Genomic DNA, 11685 nt, shown 5'->3' on the forward strand with positions numbered 1-11685 from the left:
CCATATATACAAATATAACTATGTATAAAACATTTATTTTTATTATTTTTTATATTATTATTATTTTTAACTCTTTCTTCCTTGGTGATTTTTTTCTACTTTAACGGGCTTTCTAAGCGATCATCTAACGAGTTTTGGGCCAATAGATCCCAACCCAATTGGGCTTAGGTCATTAAGTATGGAAATACTTCTTGGGCTTAATTACTCGATCAGCTTAGGCTTTATAAGATAGAATCACCTTGAATTTAAGAGTTTTTTTTCTTCTGGTGCCCATTTTTCGCACTCTTCTTTTTGCAAATTTTTTTATATGTATATGTGTATATATTCTAAAAAATATGTAAGTCAAGCCACTTTGAAAAATTATTTTTAACTCTAAGCTAAGCATGTATTCCATTATTTTAAATAAAAATCTAAGTTAAGGCTTAAGTGAAGTATACTACTTTGAAAATCATTTCTTTTAAGGCTTAAGTGAAGTATACTACTTTGAAAATCATTTCTTAAGAACTTTATTTAGAGTTATCATAAAGAGTGAACTTGAGTAAATAACAGATTAGAAAATTTAAAATTTATCAAATAAATTAATTATTACATAACTTTATCAATTTGGCAAGTGATAATATTTTTTTTTTGTAAAAGGAAAAAAATGCAACAAAAAAATGTAAAACAAAGAGAAAAAATAACTAATTCCCACCCCCACACCTAAATTTTGAAAATGTAAAACAAAGAGAAAAAATAACTAATTCCCACCCCCACACCTAAATTTTGCATTGTCCTCAATACAAACTCTATGATGCATTGTCCTCAATACAAACTCTATGATGCACAAAGTAAAGCAGATAAGAAGTGAAATACTTACATTTAGTCGACTGATAAAAATCTACAGTTACCTTTGGTCTGAGGAGGATGGAATCAAAAATTTATTCTTCTTTTTTTTTCTTTTCTTTTCTTTTCTTTTCTTTCCTTTTTTTTCAACTGAATAAGAAACTCTCGAATGAGAGAAGAATAAATTCTTTTTATTATTCTGAAATAAACAAAACAAATAATGTAGAATGAAGTGTTCAACACGAAGAGCTCATATTCTACATTGAATCCTACCTTATTGTTGAAAATTTTTCTCCAAATTTTAAATAAATTCAGAATGATATAATCAATAATGTAAAATTCCAAGCATTTCGGGATGTTCAATAATTCTTGCAAAAAAGTAAGGTAGGTATTATTGGTGTCATGCGTTTTGTATTTCTTAATGAACTCAGACTCTTGTACTGTGAAGTTTTGTTTTCTAACAACCCATTCTTCTGTAGAGTTCTGAAAATTTGGTTGTTGATTATTCTCTAAGAATCTTAGTTCATCAAGAAAGAGTTCTTCAAAATTTAATTCAAAGCAGCAAATGTTTAACACAGTTTCATTATTCTCAAGGACCTGATCTGCTTCTTCTAAAAACTCTAACTCTTCATCAAAAAATTCCTCAAAACTTAAACCAGACTCTTCTTCTTCTTCTTCTTCTGATCTTTCCTGAATGTAATTTATTTCTAGAGGCTGATTATTTGGCTGGTCCCCTAGATTAAAAATGTTGAGATCAGCAGTCAAATTTCCAAAGGACAACTTCATTTGACCAGTTCTACAGTTGATGAGAGCATTATAAGTGGCTAAGAAAAGTCGTCCTAAGATGACTGGTATCTGTCCTTTGGGATTGGAAACAGGCTGTGTTTGCAAGACTACAAAATCTACTGGAAAAATAAAATCTCTAACCTTAATCAGAACATCCTCTAACTCACCCATAGGGACCTTAACAGATTTATCAGCCAACTGTAAGGTGCATTTGGTTGGGTTCAGTACACCTAGACCCAATTGCTGGTATACTGAATATGGAAGCAAATTAACACTGGCCCCTAAGTCTAAAAGCGCTTTATCAATGTGAGTATTACCAATGATACATGAAATGATGGGGGAACCTGGATCTTTACGTTTCAAAGGTATGAGATTTGATAGCATTTCACTGATATTGGCGGCTAAAAAGACTTTCTTTGGAACATTTATTCTCCTCTTCTTAGTGCATAATTCTTTTAAAAATTTAGCATAAGATGGAATTTGTTCAATTACATCTAAGAGAGGAATATTGACCTTAACCTGCTTGAATGTTTCTAGGATGTTCTCCTCTTGAGGGGAGTGTTTCCTAAGCCTGAGTCTATCTGGAAAAGGAGCAACTAGTCTAAACCTATCAAAAGCAGGCTCAGGTTCCGGTTCAGGTTCTTGGTCATTTGAGGAGGGTGATTGTTGAACAGATTCATCAGAAGGAGAAGGAGAAGGAATTTGTACTGGATCAAAAGTTTGACTTGGAGGAGTTCTCACTTGATTATCAACCTGTCTACCTGACCGAAGTGAATGGATTGCATTCACTTGAGCTTCATACGATGAACTGCGTCCTCTGTCCTTAGGGTTGACCACGGGTTGACTCGAAAATTTTCCTTTCTCTCTTTTACTCACGGCACTAGCTAGTTGACCAAGCTGGGATTCTAATCTAGCTATAGCTTGAGTGTTGGAGTTGAGCATTTGTCCGGTTGATTGCATAAAGGAATTCAAAGTGCTGGACGTTTGAGTCAACATATTCGTGGTTTGAGTGGAGGCCTTAATTATGGTTTCCAAACCCCTTTCCATGACATTGAGATGTTTATCCTGATCTGGATTGTGAAGAGTCTGAATTACAGCTTGATGAAGAGAAGACTGATTTTGATACGGCAGATTGGGTTGTTGATATTGTGGATGAGAATTGAAAGGAACTGTGTTTCCCCAAGGAAAATGTTGGGTCGAAACGGTTGTAAAGTTTTGATTTCCAGGAGAATTTCCTTGATTCCATGCAACGTTGGGATGATTTCTCCAACCTGGATTGTAGGTTGGAGAGAATTGATCATTTGCAGAACGCTAGAATGCAACGTTGACCTGTCCTCATGGCTGATTATTTCCTAAGAGAGGACATTCTTCTGAAATATGAGATGGTGACAAACATTTGTGACATCCTGAGGCTGAAACTTGATTGATTTGAGCCGGGGCTCTTTCCTTGATTTCTCTAAAGCTTCTAACCTACGCATGATTGTGGCCATTCTAGCTTCAGATGTAATGTTCGACTCTAAGAAAATACCACTGGATTTAGGTTGGGGAACTGATGACACTCGGTCATCACAATGTTCCCATTGCATGGTTTTTTCAGAAAGACTCTCTAAAAACTCCCAAGCTTCATCAACGTTTTTCCTCATGAAATCCCCGTGGCACATTGATTCTAAGGAAGTTTTTGCAGAATAATCTAATCCTTCATAAATTATTTGGCACAATCGCCATTTTTCTAAACCGTGATGAGGACATTGGATGAGAAGATCTTTAAATCGGTCAAAATACTTCTAAAAGGGTTCTTCTGGGATAATTTTAAAATTCATGATGTTGTTTCTTAGCTTTACCGTTTTATGAATAGGAAAAAATTTCTTAAGAAAAACGGTGATAAATTCCTCCCAAGTAGTGATGGAATTTACGTGTAAGCTATACAACCATTTTTTTGCTTTGTATTTGAGAGCAAATGGAATAAATCTGAGTTTGATCGCATCTTCTGTTAATTCTCTCATTTTAATCATAATACACACTTCCTTAAATTCCGAGATAAAAATATATGCATCTTCTGTTTCATTTCCAAGGAATTTGGGAAGCATGTTTATGTAATGCGGTCTAAGCTCAAAATTTATTCCATTTGTTTCGGGGAGCCTAATGCAAGAGGGGAGTGCATTCCTAATGGGATAGCACATATCATGAAGAACGAGTGGATTAGGAGGCTCCATTTCTATGATTGGTTCAAAGCGAATTAATCGATGTGTATTATCCCTAATCCACTGTTGTATACACCAAAACTATTTCTTTTTATATATTTTTTTTAAAGAAAGAAAGAAAGAAAATTAGTTTTTTTTTATGTGAAGAAAGGGATAAAGAAAAATCCTAACTAAATAAATCAAAGAAATCACTTTTCAATCACTCTAATTCTAGGGTTTAGCCTAACTCACTAGACCAGCTCTTAACCAAAAACTCCTATAGTGAAAAGATTTAAGTTTTACCCAGGTAGTTAGCCAGGTAAGGATAGTACTAGAGGGTGATCAGAGATCAATTAAGTACCTCGTTCCTTACGGAGCGCTTTACGTAACCCATAAACCTTACCTTAGACACCAACTATTCTGAGAAAACTTAAACCGGTTCACTTAAGGATTTCTTATTCCTTATTGAGCTCGAGTCCTTAGGGGCCAACGTCTAATGAGTTTTAGGAGGCTTGGGTTTGTGAAGTGAGGAATTAGTGATTTGTGGGCAAAGGAAAGGGTGATGAAATCCCTCACCTTATCTTGATTATGGGGTTTTGCCCTTAAAAATATTTTTAAGTGTGTGCCAAATCAAGATGCTCAAATCACTTGGTGAATTCCTACTAACAATATGAAATGCAACCCTATGAATTAAAAGCAACTAAAAAGGATGGAAAAGAAAAAATCTTTTTTTTAATTAGGGTTAACAATCAAACAAATGAGAAGGGGAAATTATTTGAATTTATTATCTTATTAGTAAATGTCAAAGTGGAGGGTGAATTTTATTATGGTCAACAAAAATAAAATCTTTTTTTTAAATCCTAATTGTCTCTGATTGTGAAGAAGTAGCTAAAGGGTGGAATTAAAAATTCTAGAAAGAAGAGTTACCTACAAGCAAATCTTCAAATCCTAGTTCTCCAATCCGCGATCTTCAAGCTCCAAGTGTTTCCTTCACAATAAACACACAAGTTAAAGAACCAAAATAATTAAAACCTACTTAAGCACCATCCCCGGCAACGGCGCCAAAAACTTGATGCGGTATAAACATGTACCAAAAATATTGCAAGTGCACAACCATGTCAAGTTATAGTATAAAGATATCGATCCACGAGGAAGGTGTTTTGTAGGAGAAAATATAAAATCGGTTCTTATGTTGTGTGCGTGATAAATAGGAGTGATGAGTGAATGTGATTGTGGAGAGATAATGAGAGTGAACGTGATAGTGTGTAAATCAATGTTTTTGAGAGTGGATGTGAGTAAAAAATAAATGTGATCAACAAGGCTAGAAGGAAGAATGAAAAAAATCGAGAAACAAATAAAAAATCAAGAATGAAAAATAAAATTCAAGAATAAAAGAAAATACAAGAAATTAAAGATGGTGGATTCAATTATAGATATGGGTAATCTAAAATTAAACCCACTTCTTAGAAAATGGTGATTCCCTAAAGGGTTCTAGTCTAAAGGCGAATCAAACAAAATGAAAATAAACAAAAAGAAAAACTAAACCAAAGAGGGTTCTAGCCTCACGGTGAATAGTGCAAGAAATTAAAATCTAACTACAAAATAAATTGCAAAATCTAAGCTACAAAATAAATTGCAAGAATTAAATACAAGAAAATAAATCTACTCTATAAGCATAAAATAAATTTAATCTATAAGCATGAAATAAATCTAAGGTAAGAGGGTTCTAGCCTCTTGGCTATTTAACAAGAAAATAAAATCTAACTATAAGCATAGAAATAAATCTAAACTAATAAGCAATAAAAAAGAAATAAAAGAGAAAAAGAAAAGAAATGCAAACCTCTAAATAATTCTTCATCTCCATCTTCATCATCCAACAAAGAGAAGAAATATTTAAAGTAGTGAAAAAATTATTATTATTAATTGCAACTAAAGAAGGCCTTCTCAATTAAGAGTAGCCATCCTCTCCAAAAGGAGTTACAAAAATTTTTACACCTCTAACCCCTCACTCTCTACCCCTATTTATAGTCTCTCCAAAAGGAGTTACAAAAATTTTTACACCTCTAACCCCTCACTCTCTACCCCTATTTATAGTAAATATCGGTGAATGAGAGCCATTGGATCAAACTTGAGCCCCAATAAAAGCAAAATCAGCCATTGACTCGCGCTACAGTAAACTGGCATCGATGCAGGCATCGATGCTGGTATCGATGCCAGCATCGATGCCCACATCGATGCCGATATCAATACCCACTATATCCAAATTCTGATTTTACGGATAGCTTCATCTCGTCGAGATAGGCGATTTCCGTATATTATATGTTAAATTTTGCCTTCCGGATTAGGAGATATCGTCGTTTCTTTATGGCCAACCATTTTGAATATGATTTCTTTTCATATTGGATTTTTGATTTTCTCCGGCTTCTACAGGCTACTCAGCTTGATTCTGAGCTTTTGGATAATTTGGAAATTAATTTTCCAATGGGCTTCTTTTGGGCTTTGGCATTTTTTTCATTTGGGCTTCAACACTTCATTGAATATTAAAAGAAATTGTTTGCTTCCATGGGCTTCATTTCTTCAATAAATCAAGGGTTTTTTTGTTGAGAGATGAGAGTTTTAAGATTTATTCTTCATTAACCTGTAATTAAAGATAAAAATAATTATTAGTGGTATATTTATTCATATAAAATAGATAATGAGGGTATAAAACTGTAATAAAATATGATTATCAGCATCCTAAATCAAATGATCCCCACCCTGTGCCACCTCAGCTGGAATCCCAAATGATGCAGTATGATCTGGAGTATGTGGAATAAGTTCTACCCAACGTGAAGTAGCATCACCCTCTACCTGCTGCGATATCCAAATGACCTGATCAATACTCTCCACCTGCTGAGAGTCAAAAGTGACATTCCTGCTCAGAACAAAATCAGAAGCTCCCAAACGATAATCAAATGAGCCTCTGAATCCCAAACGCGCAATCGAATCAAATCTCACATCCTCGATGTGACCAAATACTGGGTAACCAAATATCCGATGCCAACCAAAATCTGAAGCAGCTCCACCAGATTCAATAACTCCTAATACAGCAGTCGGCGACCTATAACTAAGATGACCCAAAAAATGTCGAAACTCCAGAACCAGAACCAATGCTCGACAACTAACGCCGATCCTCCTCCAGAAAGAAACGACCCATCGAAACTATCATCTCATCTCGTCGCCCCAAAGTCTCCACATCAATGAAGTGTTTCAAGTTGCCATGAGCTCGGCACAAACGCAAGAAAGGACCCCTACCAAAGCTAGAATAACGAGTTACCTTTCTGCCAATACACTTCTTCCAATTATTATTGACTTCTAGGATTTTACACCAACGGGAACTGGTCGTGACCCAATAATGCTTAGAACAATCACCAACTGCGAAAACTACAAAATGATTACCTCCCAATGATGCCTCCTTGGAAGGCCCCCAAATGCCTGACTGAACACCTCCTAAAAGACCCCTTGCTCGATGGATAGAAGTGCCAAACTCCACCACGGTCTTACTCATCCCAATGTGCTCAAAGGACTTCCATCTGCAGGTCAAAGCACTCATCAACAACCTATGCATGGCATCACCAATCAAATACCCCAGCACCAAACTACGCCACAATCTAGCCAAATCCAATGAAGTCGTCAGAGCTCTATCAATCATCGTGCTCCCAAGCAAATAGTATAAGTTACTCCTTCTGACGCCCTTCATCACAATCATGGACTCAAATGTAACCTTCAAACGTGCATCCGCCAAGTTCACCCTATACCCTGCTACTTCTACAGCTCCAAGTAAAATAATGTTCTTCTTTAACTGAGGAACGAACCTCACTCTAACTAACTCCCGAATCACTCCGTCACTCATCCTGATCCGAACGGTACTAATACCACCAATAGGGTACTTATGATCATTACCCATGAGCACGAAATCCCCTCTTCCCAACTCCTAAAAGCTGGAAAACCAATCCCTCCTAGGACAAATATGGTATGTAGCACCCGAGTCCAACATCCACTCTGTAGAGTAGGTAACACAAACTGACGGCAGTGCAGATAATGAGTAGCCCAAAGAATCCGAATCTGAATCGTTGCCACTAGCCTTGACAACATTCACCTCTGAAGCATGAATAACTTTCCCCTTATTCTTCCCGGCTTGATCATTCAACTTTAGGTATTCAGCTTTCCAATGTCCATTTTCTTTACAAAAAGCACACTGATTCCTACGAATTCCAAGATGTGCCCCTCTAGACTATAACCTTCTACATCGGTTTGGACCCTTTGCTCTTGCAACCAATGCCCCTGCTACTGGCTTAATAGAAGTCTCCTTGTCCTTCTTCCTGAGTTGGTAATTCACTAATGCAGCGGTGACCTCACTATATGAAAGAGATACCTTCCCATTAATAAGAGTAAGGACCAACGTCTCATATTCCTCGTCAGGCAAGGAACTCAACAATAGCAACACCTTGTCCTCATCTTAAAAAATAACATCTACATTCCCATAAGTCACACATCTGCTGCACGAAGTCGAACCTTCGAACTGAGCAAACCTGGGAAAGAGAGGATCCCACGAGAGTTCACCTTCTTCGCAACACCTTGAGAATGCAAAAAAGATGGTTAGACCCGAAGAATTCATAGGTAGAATGATTTAAGGCTACTCAGCGGTGAAGAGTTACCTTTTCCGCTAGTTGGTATTGTTAGATATAGGTTCCCTGCAGGCAATAATTATATATTGTAACAAGACCTATATAAATATAACATCATTGTTCAAAATAATAGTATGCTATTTTGGTCAGATTTATCTGGTACTTTTAAATATAGATTAAGTCCTTAGAATGATACTAGACTATCTGATATTTCAGATTTGATCGTAATGAAGAGATCTGATTTGTCGCTAACGTATATTGTAAAATGTTCCTAGTCGATGAAGTGTTGAAATGGGACATCATCACTTTGGGAAGACTAGTGTATACTCTATTTATCCTTTGGAAGGACGATGATCCATCTCTTAGATCATTGATGTAAGACATCAAGATACAGTATACAGGTGACTAATTAGTGAATGAGTTGACTGAACGACTCACCGAGAACATGTAGTTAGTAATTATACTTAACTGTCAAACAGAAGTTCTCAAGTGATATAGTACAATGTAGTCTCATGACCTGAGGCATGAGTGTAATATCTTACATGTCAGTATAGGTGTACTTAGACTTTTACCTAACCACATTTCTCATCGAGTTGTGCATAATGGTTCTTGTTGGGTGTATCCCGAGGCATAAGTAGATATTGAGATACCAAGATGAGATTCTTCTCTCCCAGTATAGGGGGTTAATGTCATAAGATTGTTTGATATAACTATAACCTGAAAATCCTTGGCCGAGGTAAATAAGACAAACTATGTGTCAGTTTGATCTTATAGGTTATGAGTTTAATATCAACAAACACTAATTGAGAAATTAGGGTTTGACAGTTTTCCATACCCTAGTCTCAATAGTTTAACATGGTTTGACGAAGAGACTGGACTGTACGGTATTATCACTGAGTGGTCCTGATAAAATTATGTAAGCATCTTACAGACATTTATCACAACTTATACTTGGGTAGTCTTTATGTGTAGCTAGCACCTTTTTTATACTTGTGGATATCATCCACTGCCGAGTTCTTAAGTTGGGCCCTAGAGACACACCAAGCGTGTACTTAAATCATATGAAATACAAATTTATAGAGTAATGCGTATGATTGATACGCATATATGATTTTCACCGGATATACATAAACGGTTATATGTATCGGTAAAATCAGAATGCTATGTGCTTAAGACATGAATTCCAGTATTTTCCCCATAAAGTTAACTTTTAGTCAACTGATTAACTTTTTGGTCAATAGTTGACTTTTGGTCAACTCATTGACATTTTGGTCATATGATGACTTATTAGTTAATGATTGGAAAATTAAAAAAATACCATATTGATGTGGTATTTTCATTTATGAAATACGCACTTCATTATACCTTAACTAATGAGTCATGAGATGAGTCATTAAGGTCGTATGGTTTGGGAACATGGTTTTAGCACATAGTTTTGATTCTTCATGATTCATTGCATGACTCATAAGATGAGTCATTGCATGACTCATGAGAGAATCATTGTTTTGATGACTCATGGTGTGACTCATAGGATGAGTCATTCATGTCATGACATATTCTTCCTCTATAAATATGAGCTCTCTTTCTTCTTTCATGGTTAATGGAAAAAATGAAATAAATGGTTTATTCATATTTTCTTTCCATAAAAGAAAAGAAGAGAGATCTACCTCTTACTAAACTCTAGTAATCTTTGAGTAAGAGGAAGTAGTAGGATTTTAAAGTACCCCTAGGTGGATATCTTGCTTTGTGTCTCAAGAAGACTCTGATTTTATCAAGCTCACTTGAAGACTTGGAGATCCACTACGAAGAGATTTACTACTACAAGGATCAAGAGCTAGGAGTTGTTCGATATTCCATCGAATCACGCTTTGAAAGTACGACTTTCTAACTCTTGTATGCTCTCTTTAATATAGGGATCATGTTAGATTCAATTAGGATGGTCCTATTTTATTTTTCATGCTCTCTACATGCTTAGTATTATTATATATACAGTCTTCCGTTACGTATTTTACATGTATTTAGCACGAATTTTCTTCATGGTATCAGAGCCATGGTTCCATCTAATGAATCTTTACATGCATATCTAACTCATAGAGGACTTTGTACTTGTTTCTAATTACTAGTTTAATTAAAAAATATTTTAATAAAACTAGTTAATAAATACAAGTTGTTTTGTAATTAGTTATACTAGTTGTTGATTCAAAAATGTTATTTTTGGTTCATAAGTTTTTAAGAGTAAAAACACTTGTATAAATTGCAAAACACTTATTTACCACTAGTGTAGTTGTATGTTAGAAGCATGATAGTCCTATTTGAGTTAGGATAATCTCTATGTTATCTAGTTTTCTAATTTGTTGCATAACTAGATAGATGCATATTTCTTAATGTTGATTAAGTTATATGTTTTATATTATATCTTGCGTGGATGTTATGTTTATGGATGATAGTGGACAACGATTCTCTTGCATTTATTATATTGATGTAATATAGCCAGAAATGTAATATTATTTATGACCTCTTCCCTCCTCGAGCATGGGCTACGCCTACGGGTTAAGGCACTTGTTCACCGATCATGGGCTACGCCTATGGGTATAGGCCCTTGTTCGGGTATGGGGGGGGGTATGGTTGTTTAGTTAGTTATTTCATTTATGGCTTTTATTTTACATTCAATGCAATAATATTTCCCATCCTACGAGATGGTTTTTCCATTATAAATGGGGCTTGTATGTCCTATGTATATGTGATTGTAATAATACAGGATTTGCAAGGGAGCTAGCACTGCAAGGAGTTGCAATTGCTTACCAAAATGTAATTAGTATAGTTGCATTTTATTCCTTTAAGTTATCCACTACCATTCTATATTGCTATTACATATGTTGATATGTTGGTTGTTCCCCAAATATAGATATCAATACAATTGGGTGCTATATTCTGCAAAGTTAATATCTCTATCTCACTAGAGAAATAGTTTTTTATTATAAAAACTCATTTTAATCTTTGCGAGACATGGCAATAAGAGTTTATTGACCATAGAGTGGTGAGACCGACATTAACATAGCGTTAGTGTGAAAGATAAATAAACCTAAAACAGTTAAAAGAAATATATTTAGAACGAACTTTTAACTAGTGTCAAGGAAAGTAATTATGAAATATAGCTCATGGGGTGATGCCTAACTTAAGATTGGGGGTGATGCCCAATCTTTCGCGCTATAGTCTTAAAGAGCGGTGGT

Source organism: Asparagus officinalis, chromosome 2, assembly GCF_001876935.1.
Source record: "Asparagus officinalis chromosome 2, Aspof.V1, whole genome shotgun sequence".
In the NCBI taxonomy this organism is placed as follows: Eukaryota; Viridiplantae; Streptophyta; class Magnoliopsida; order Asparagales; family Asparagaceae; genus Asparagus; species Asparagus officinalis.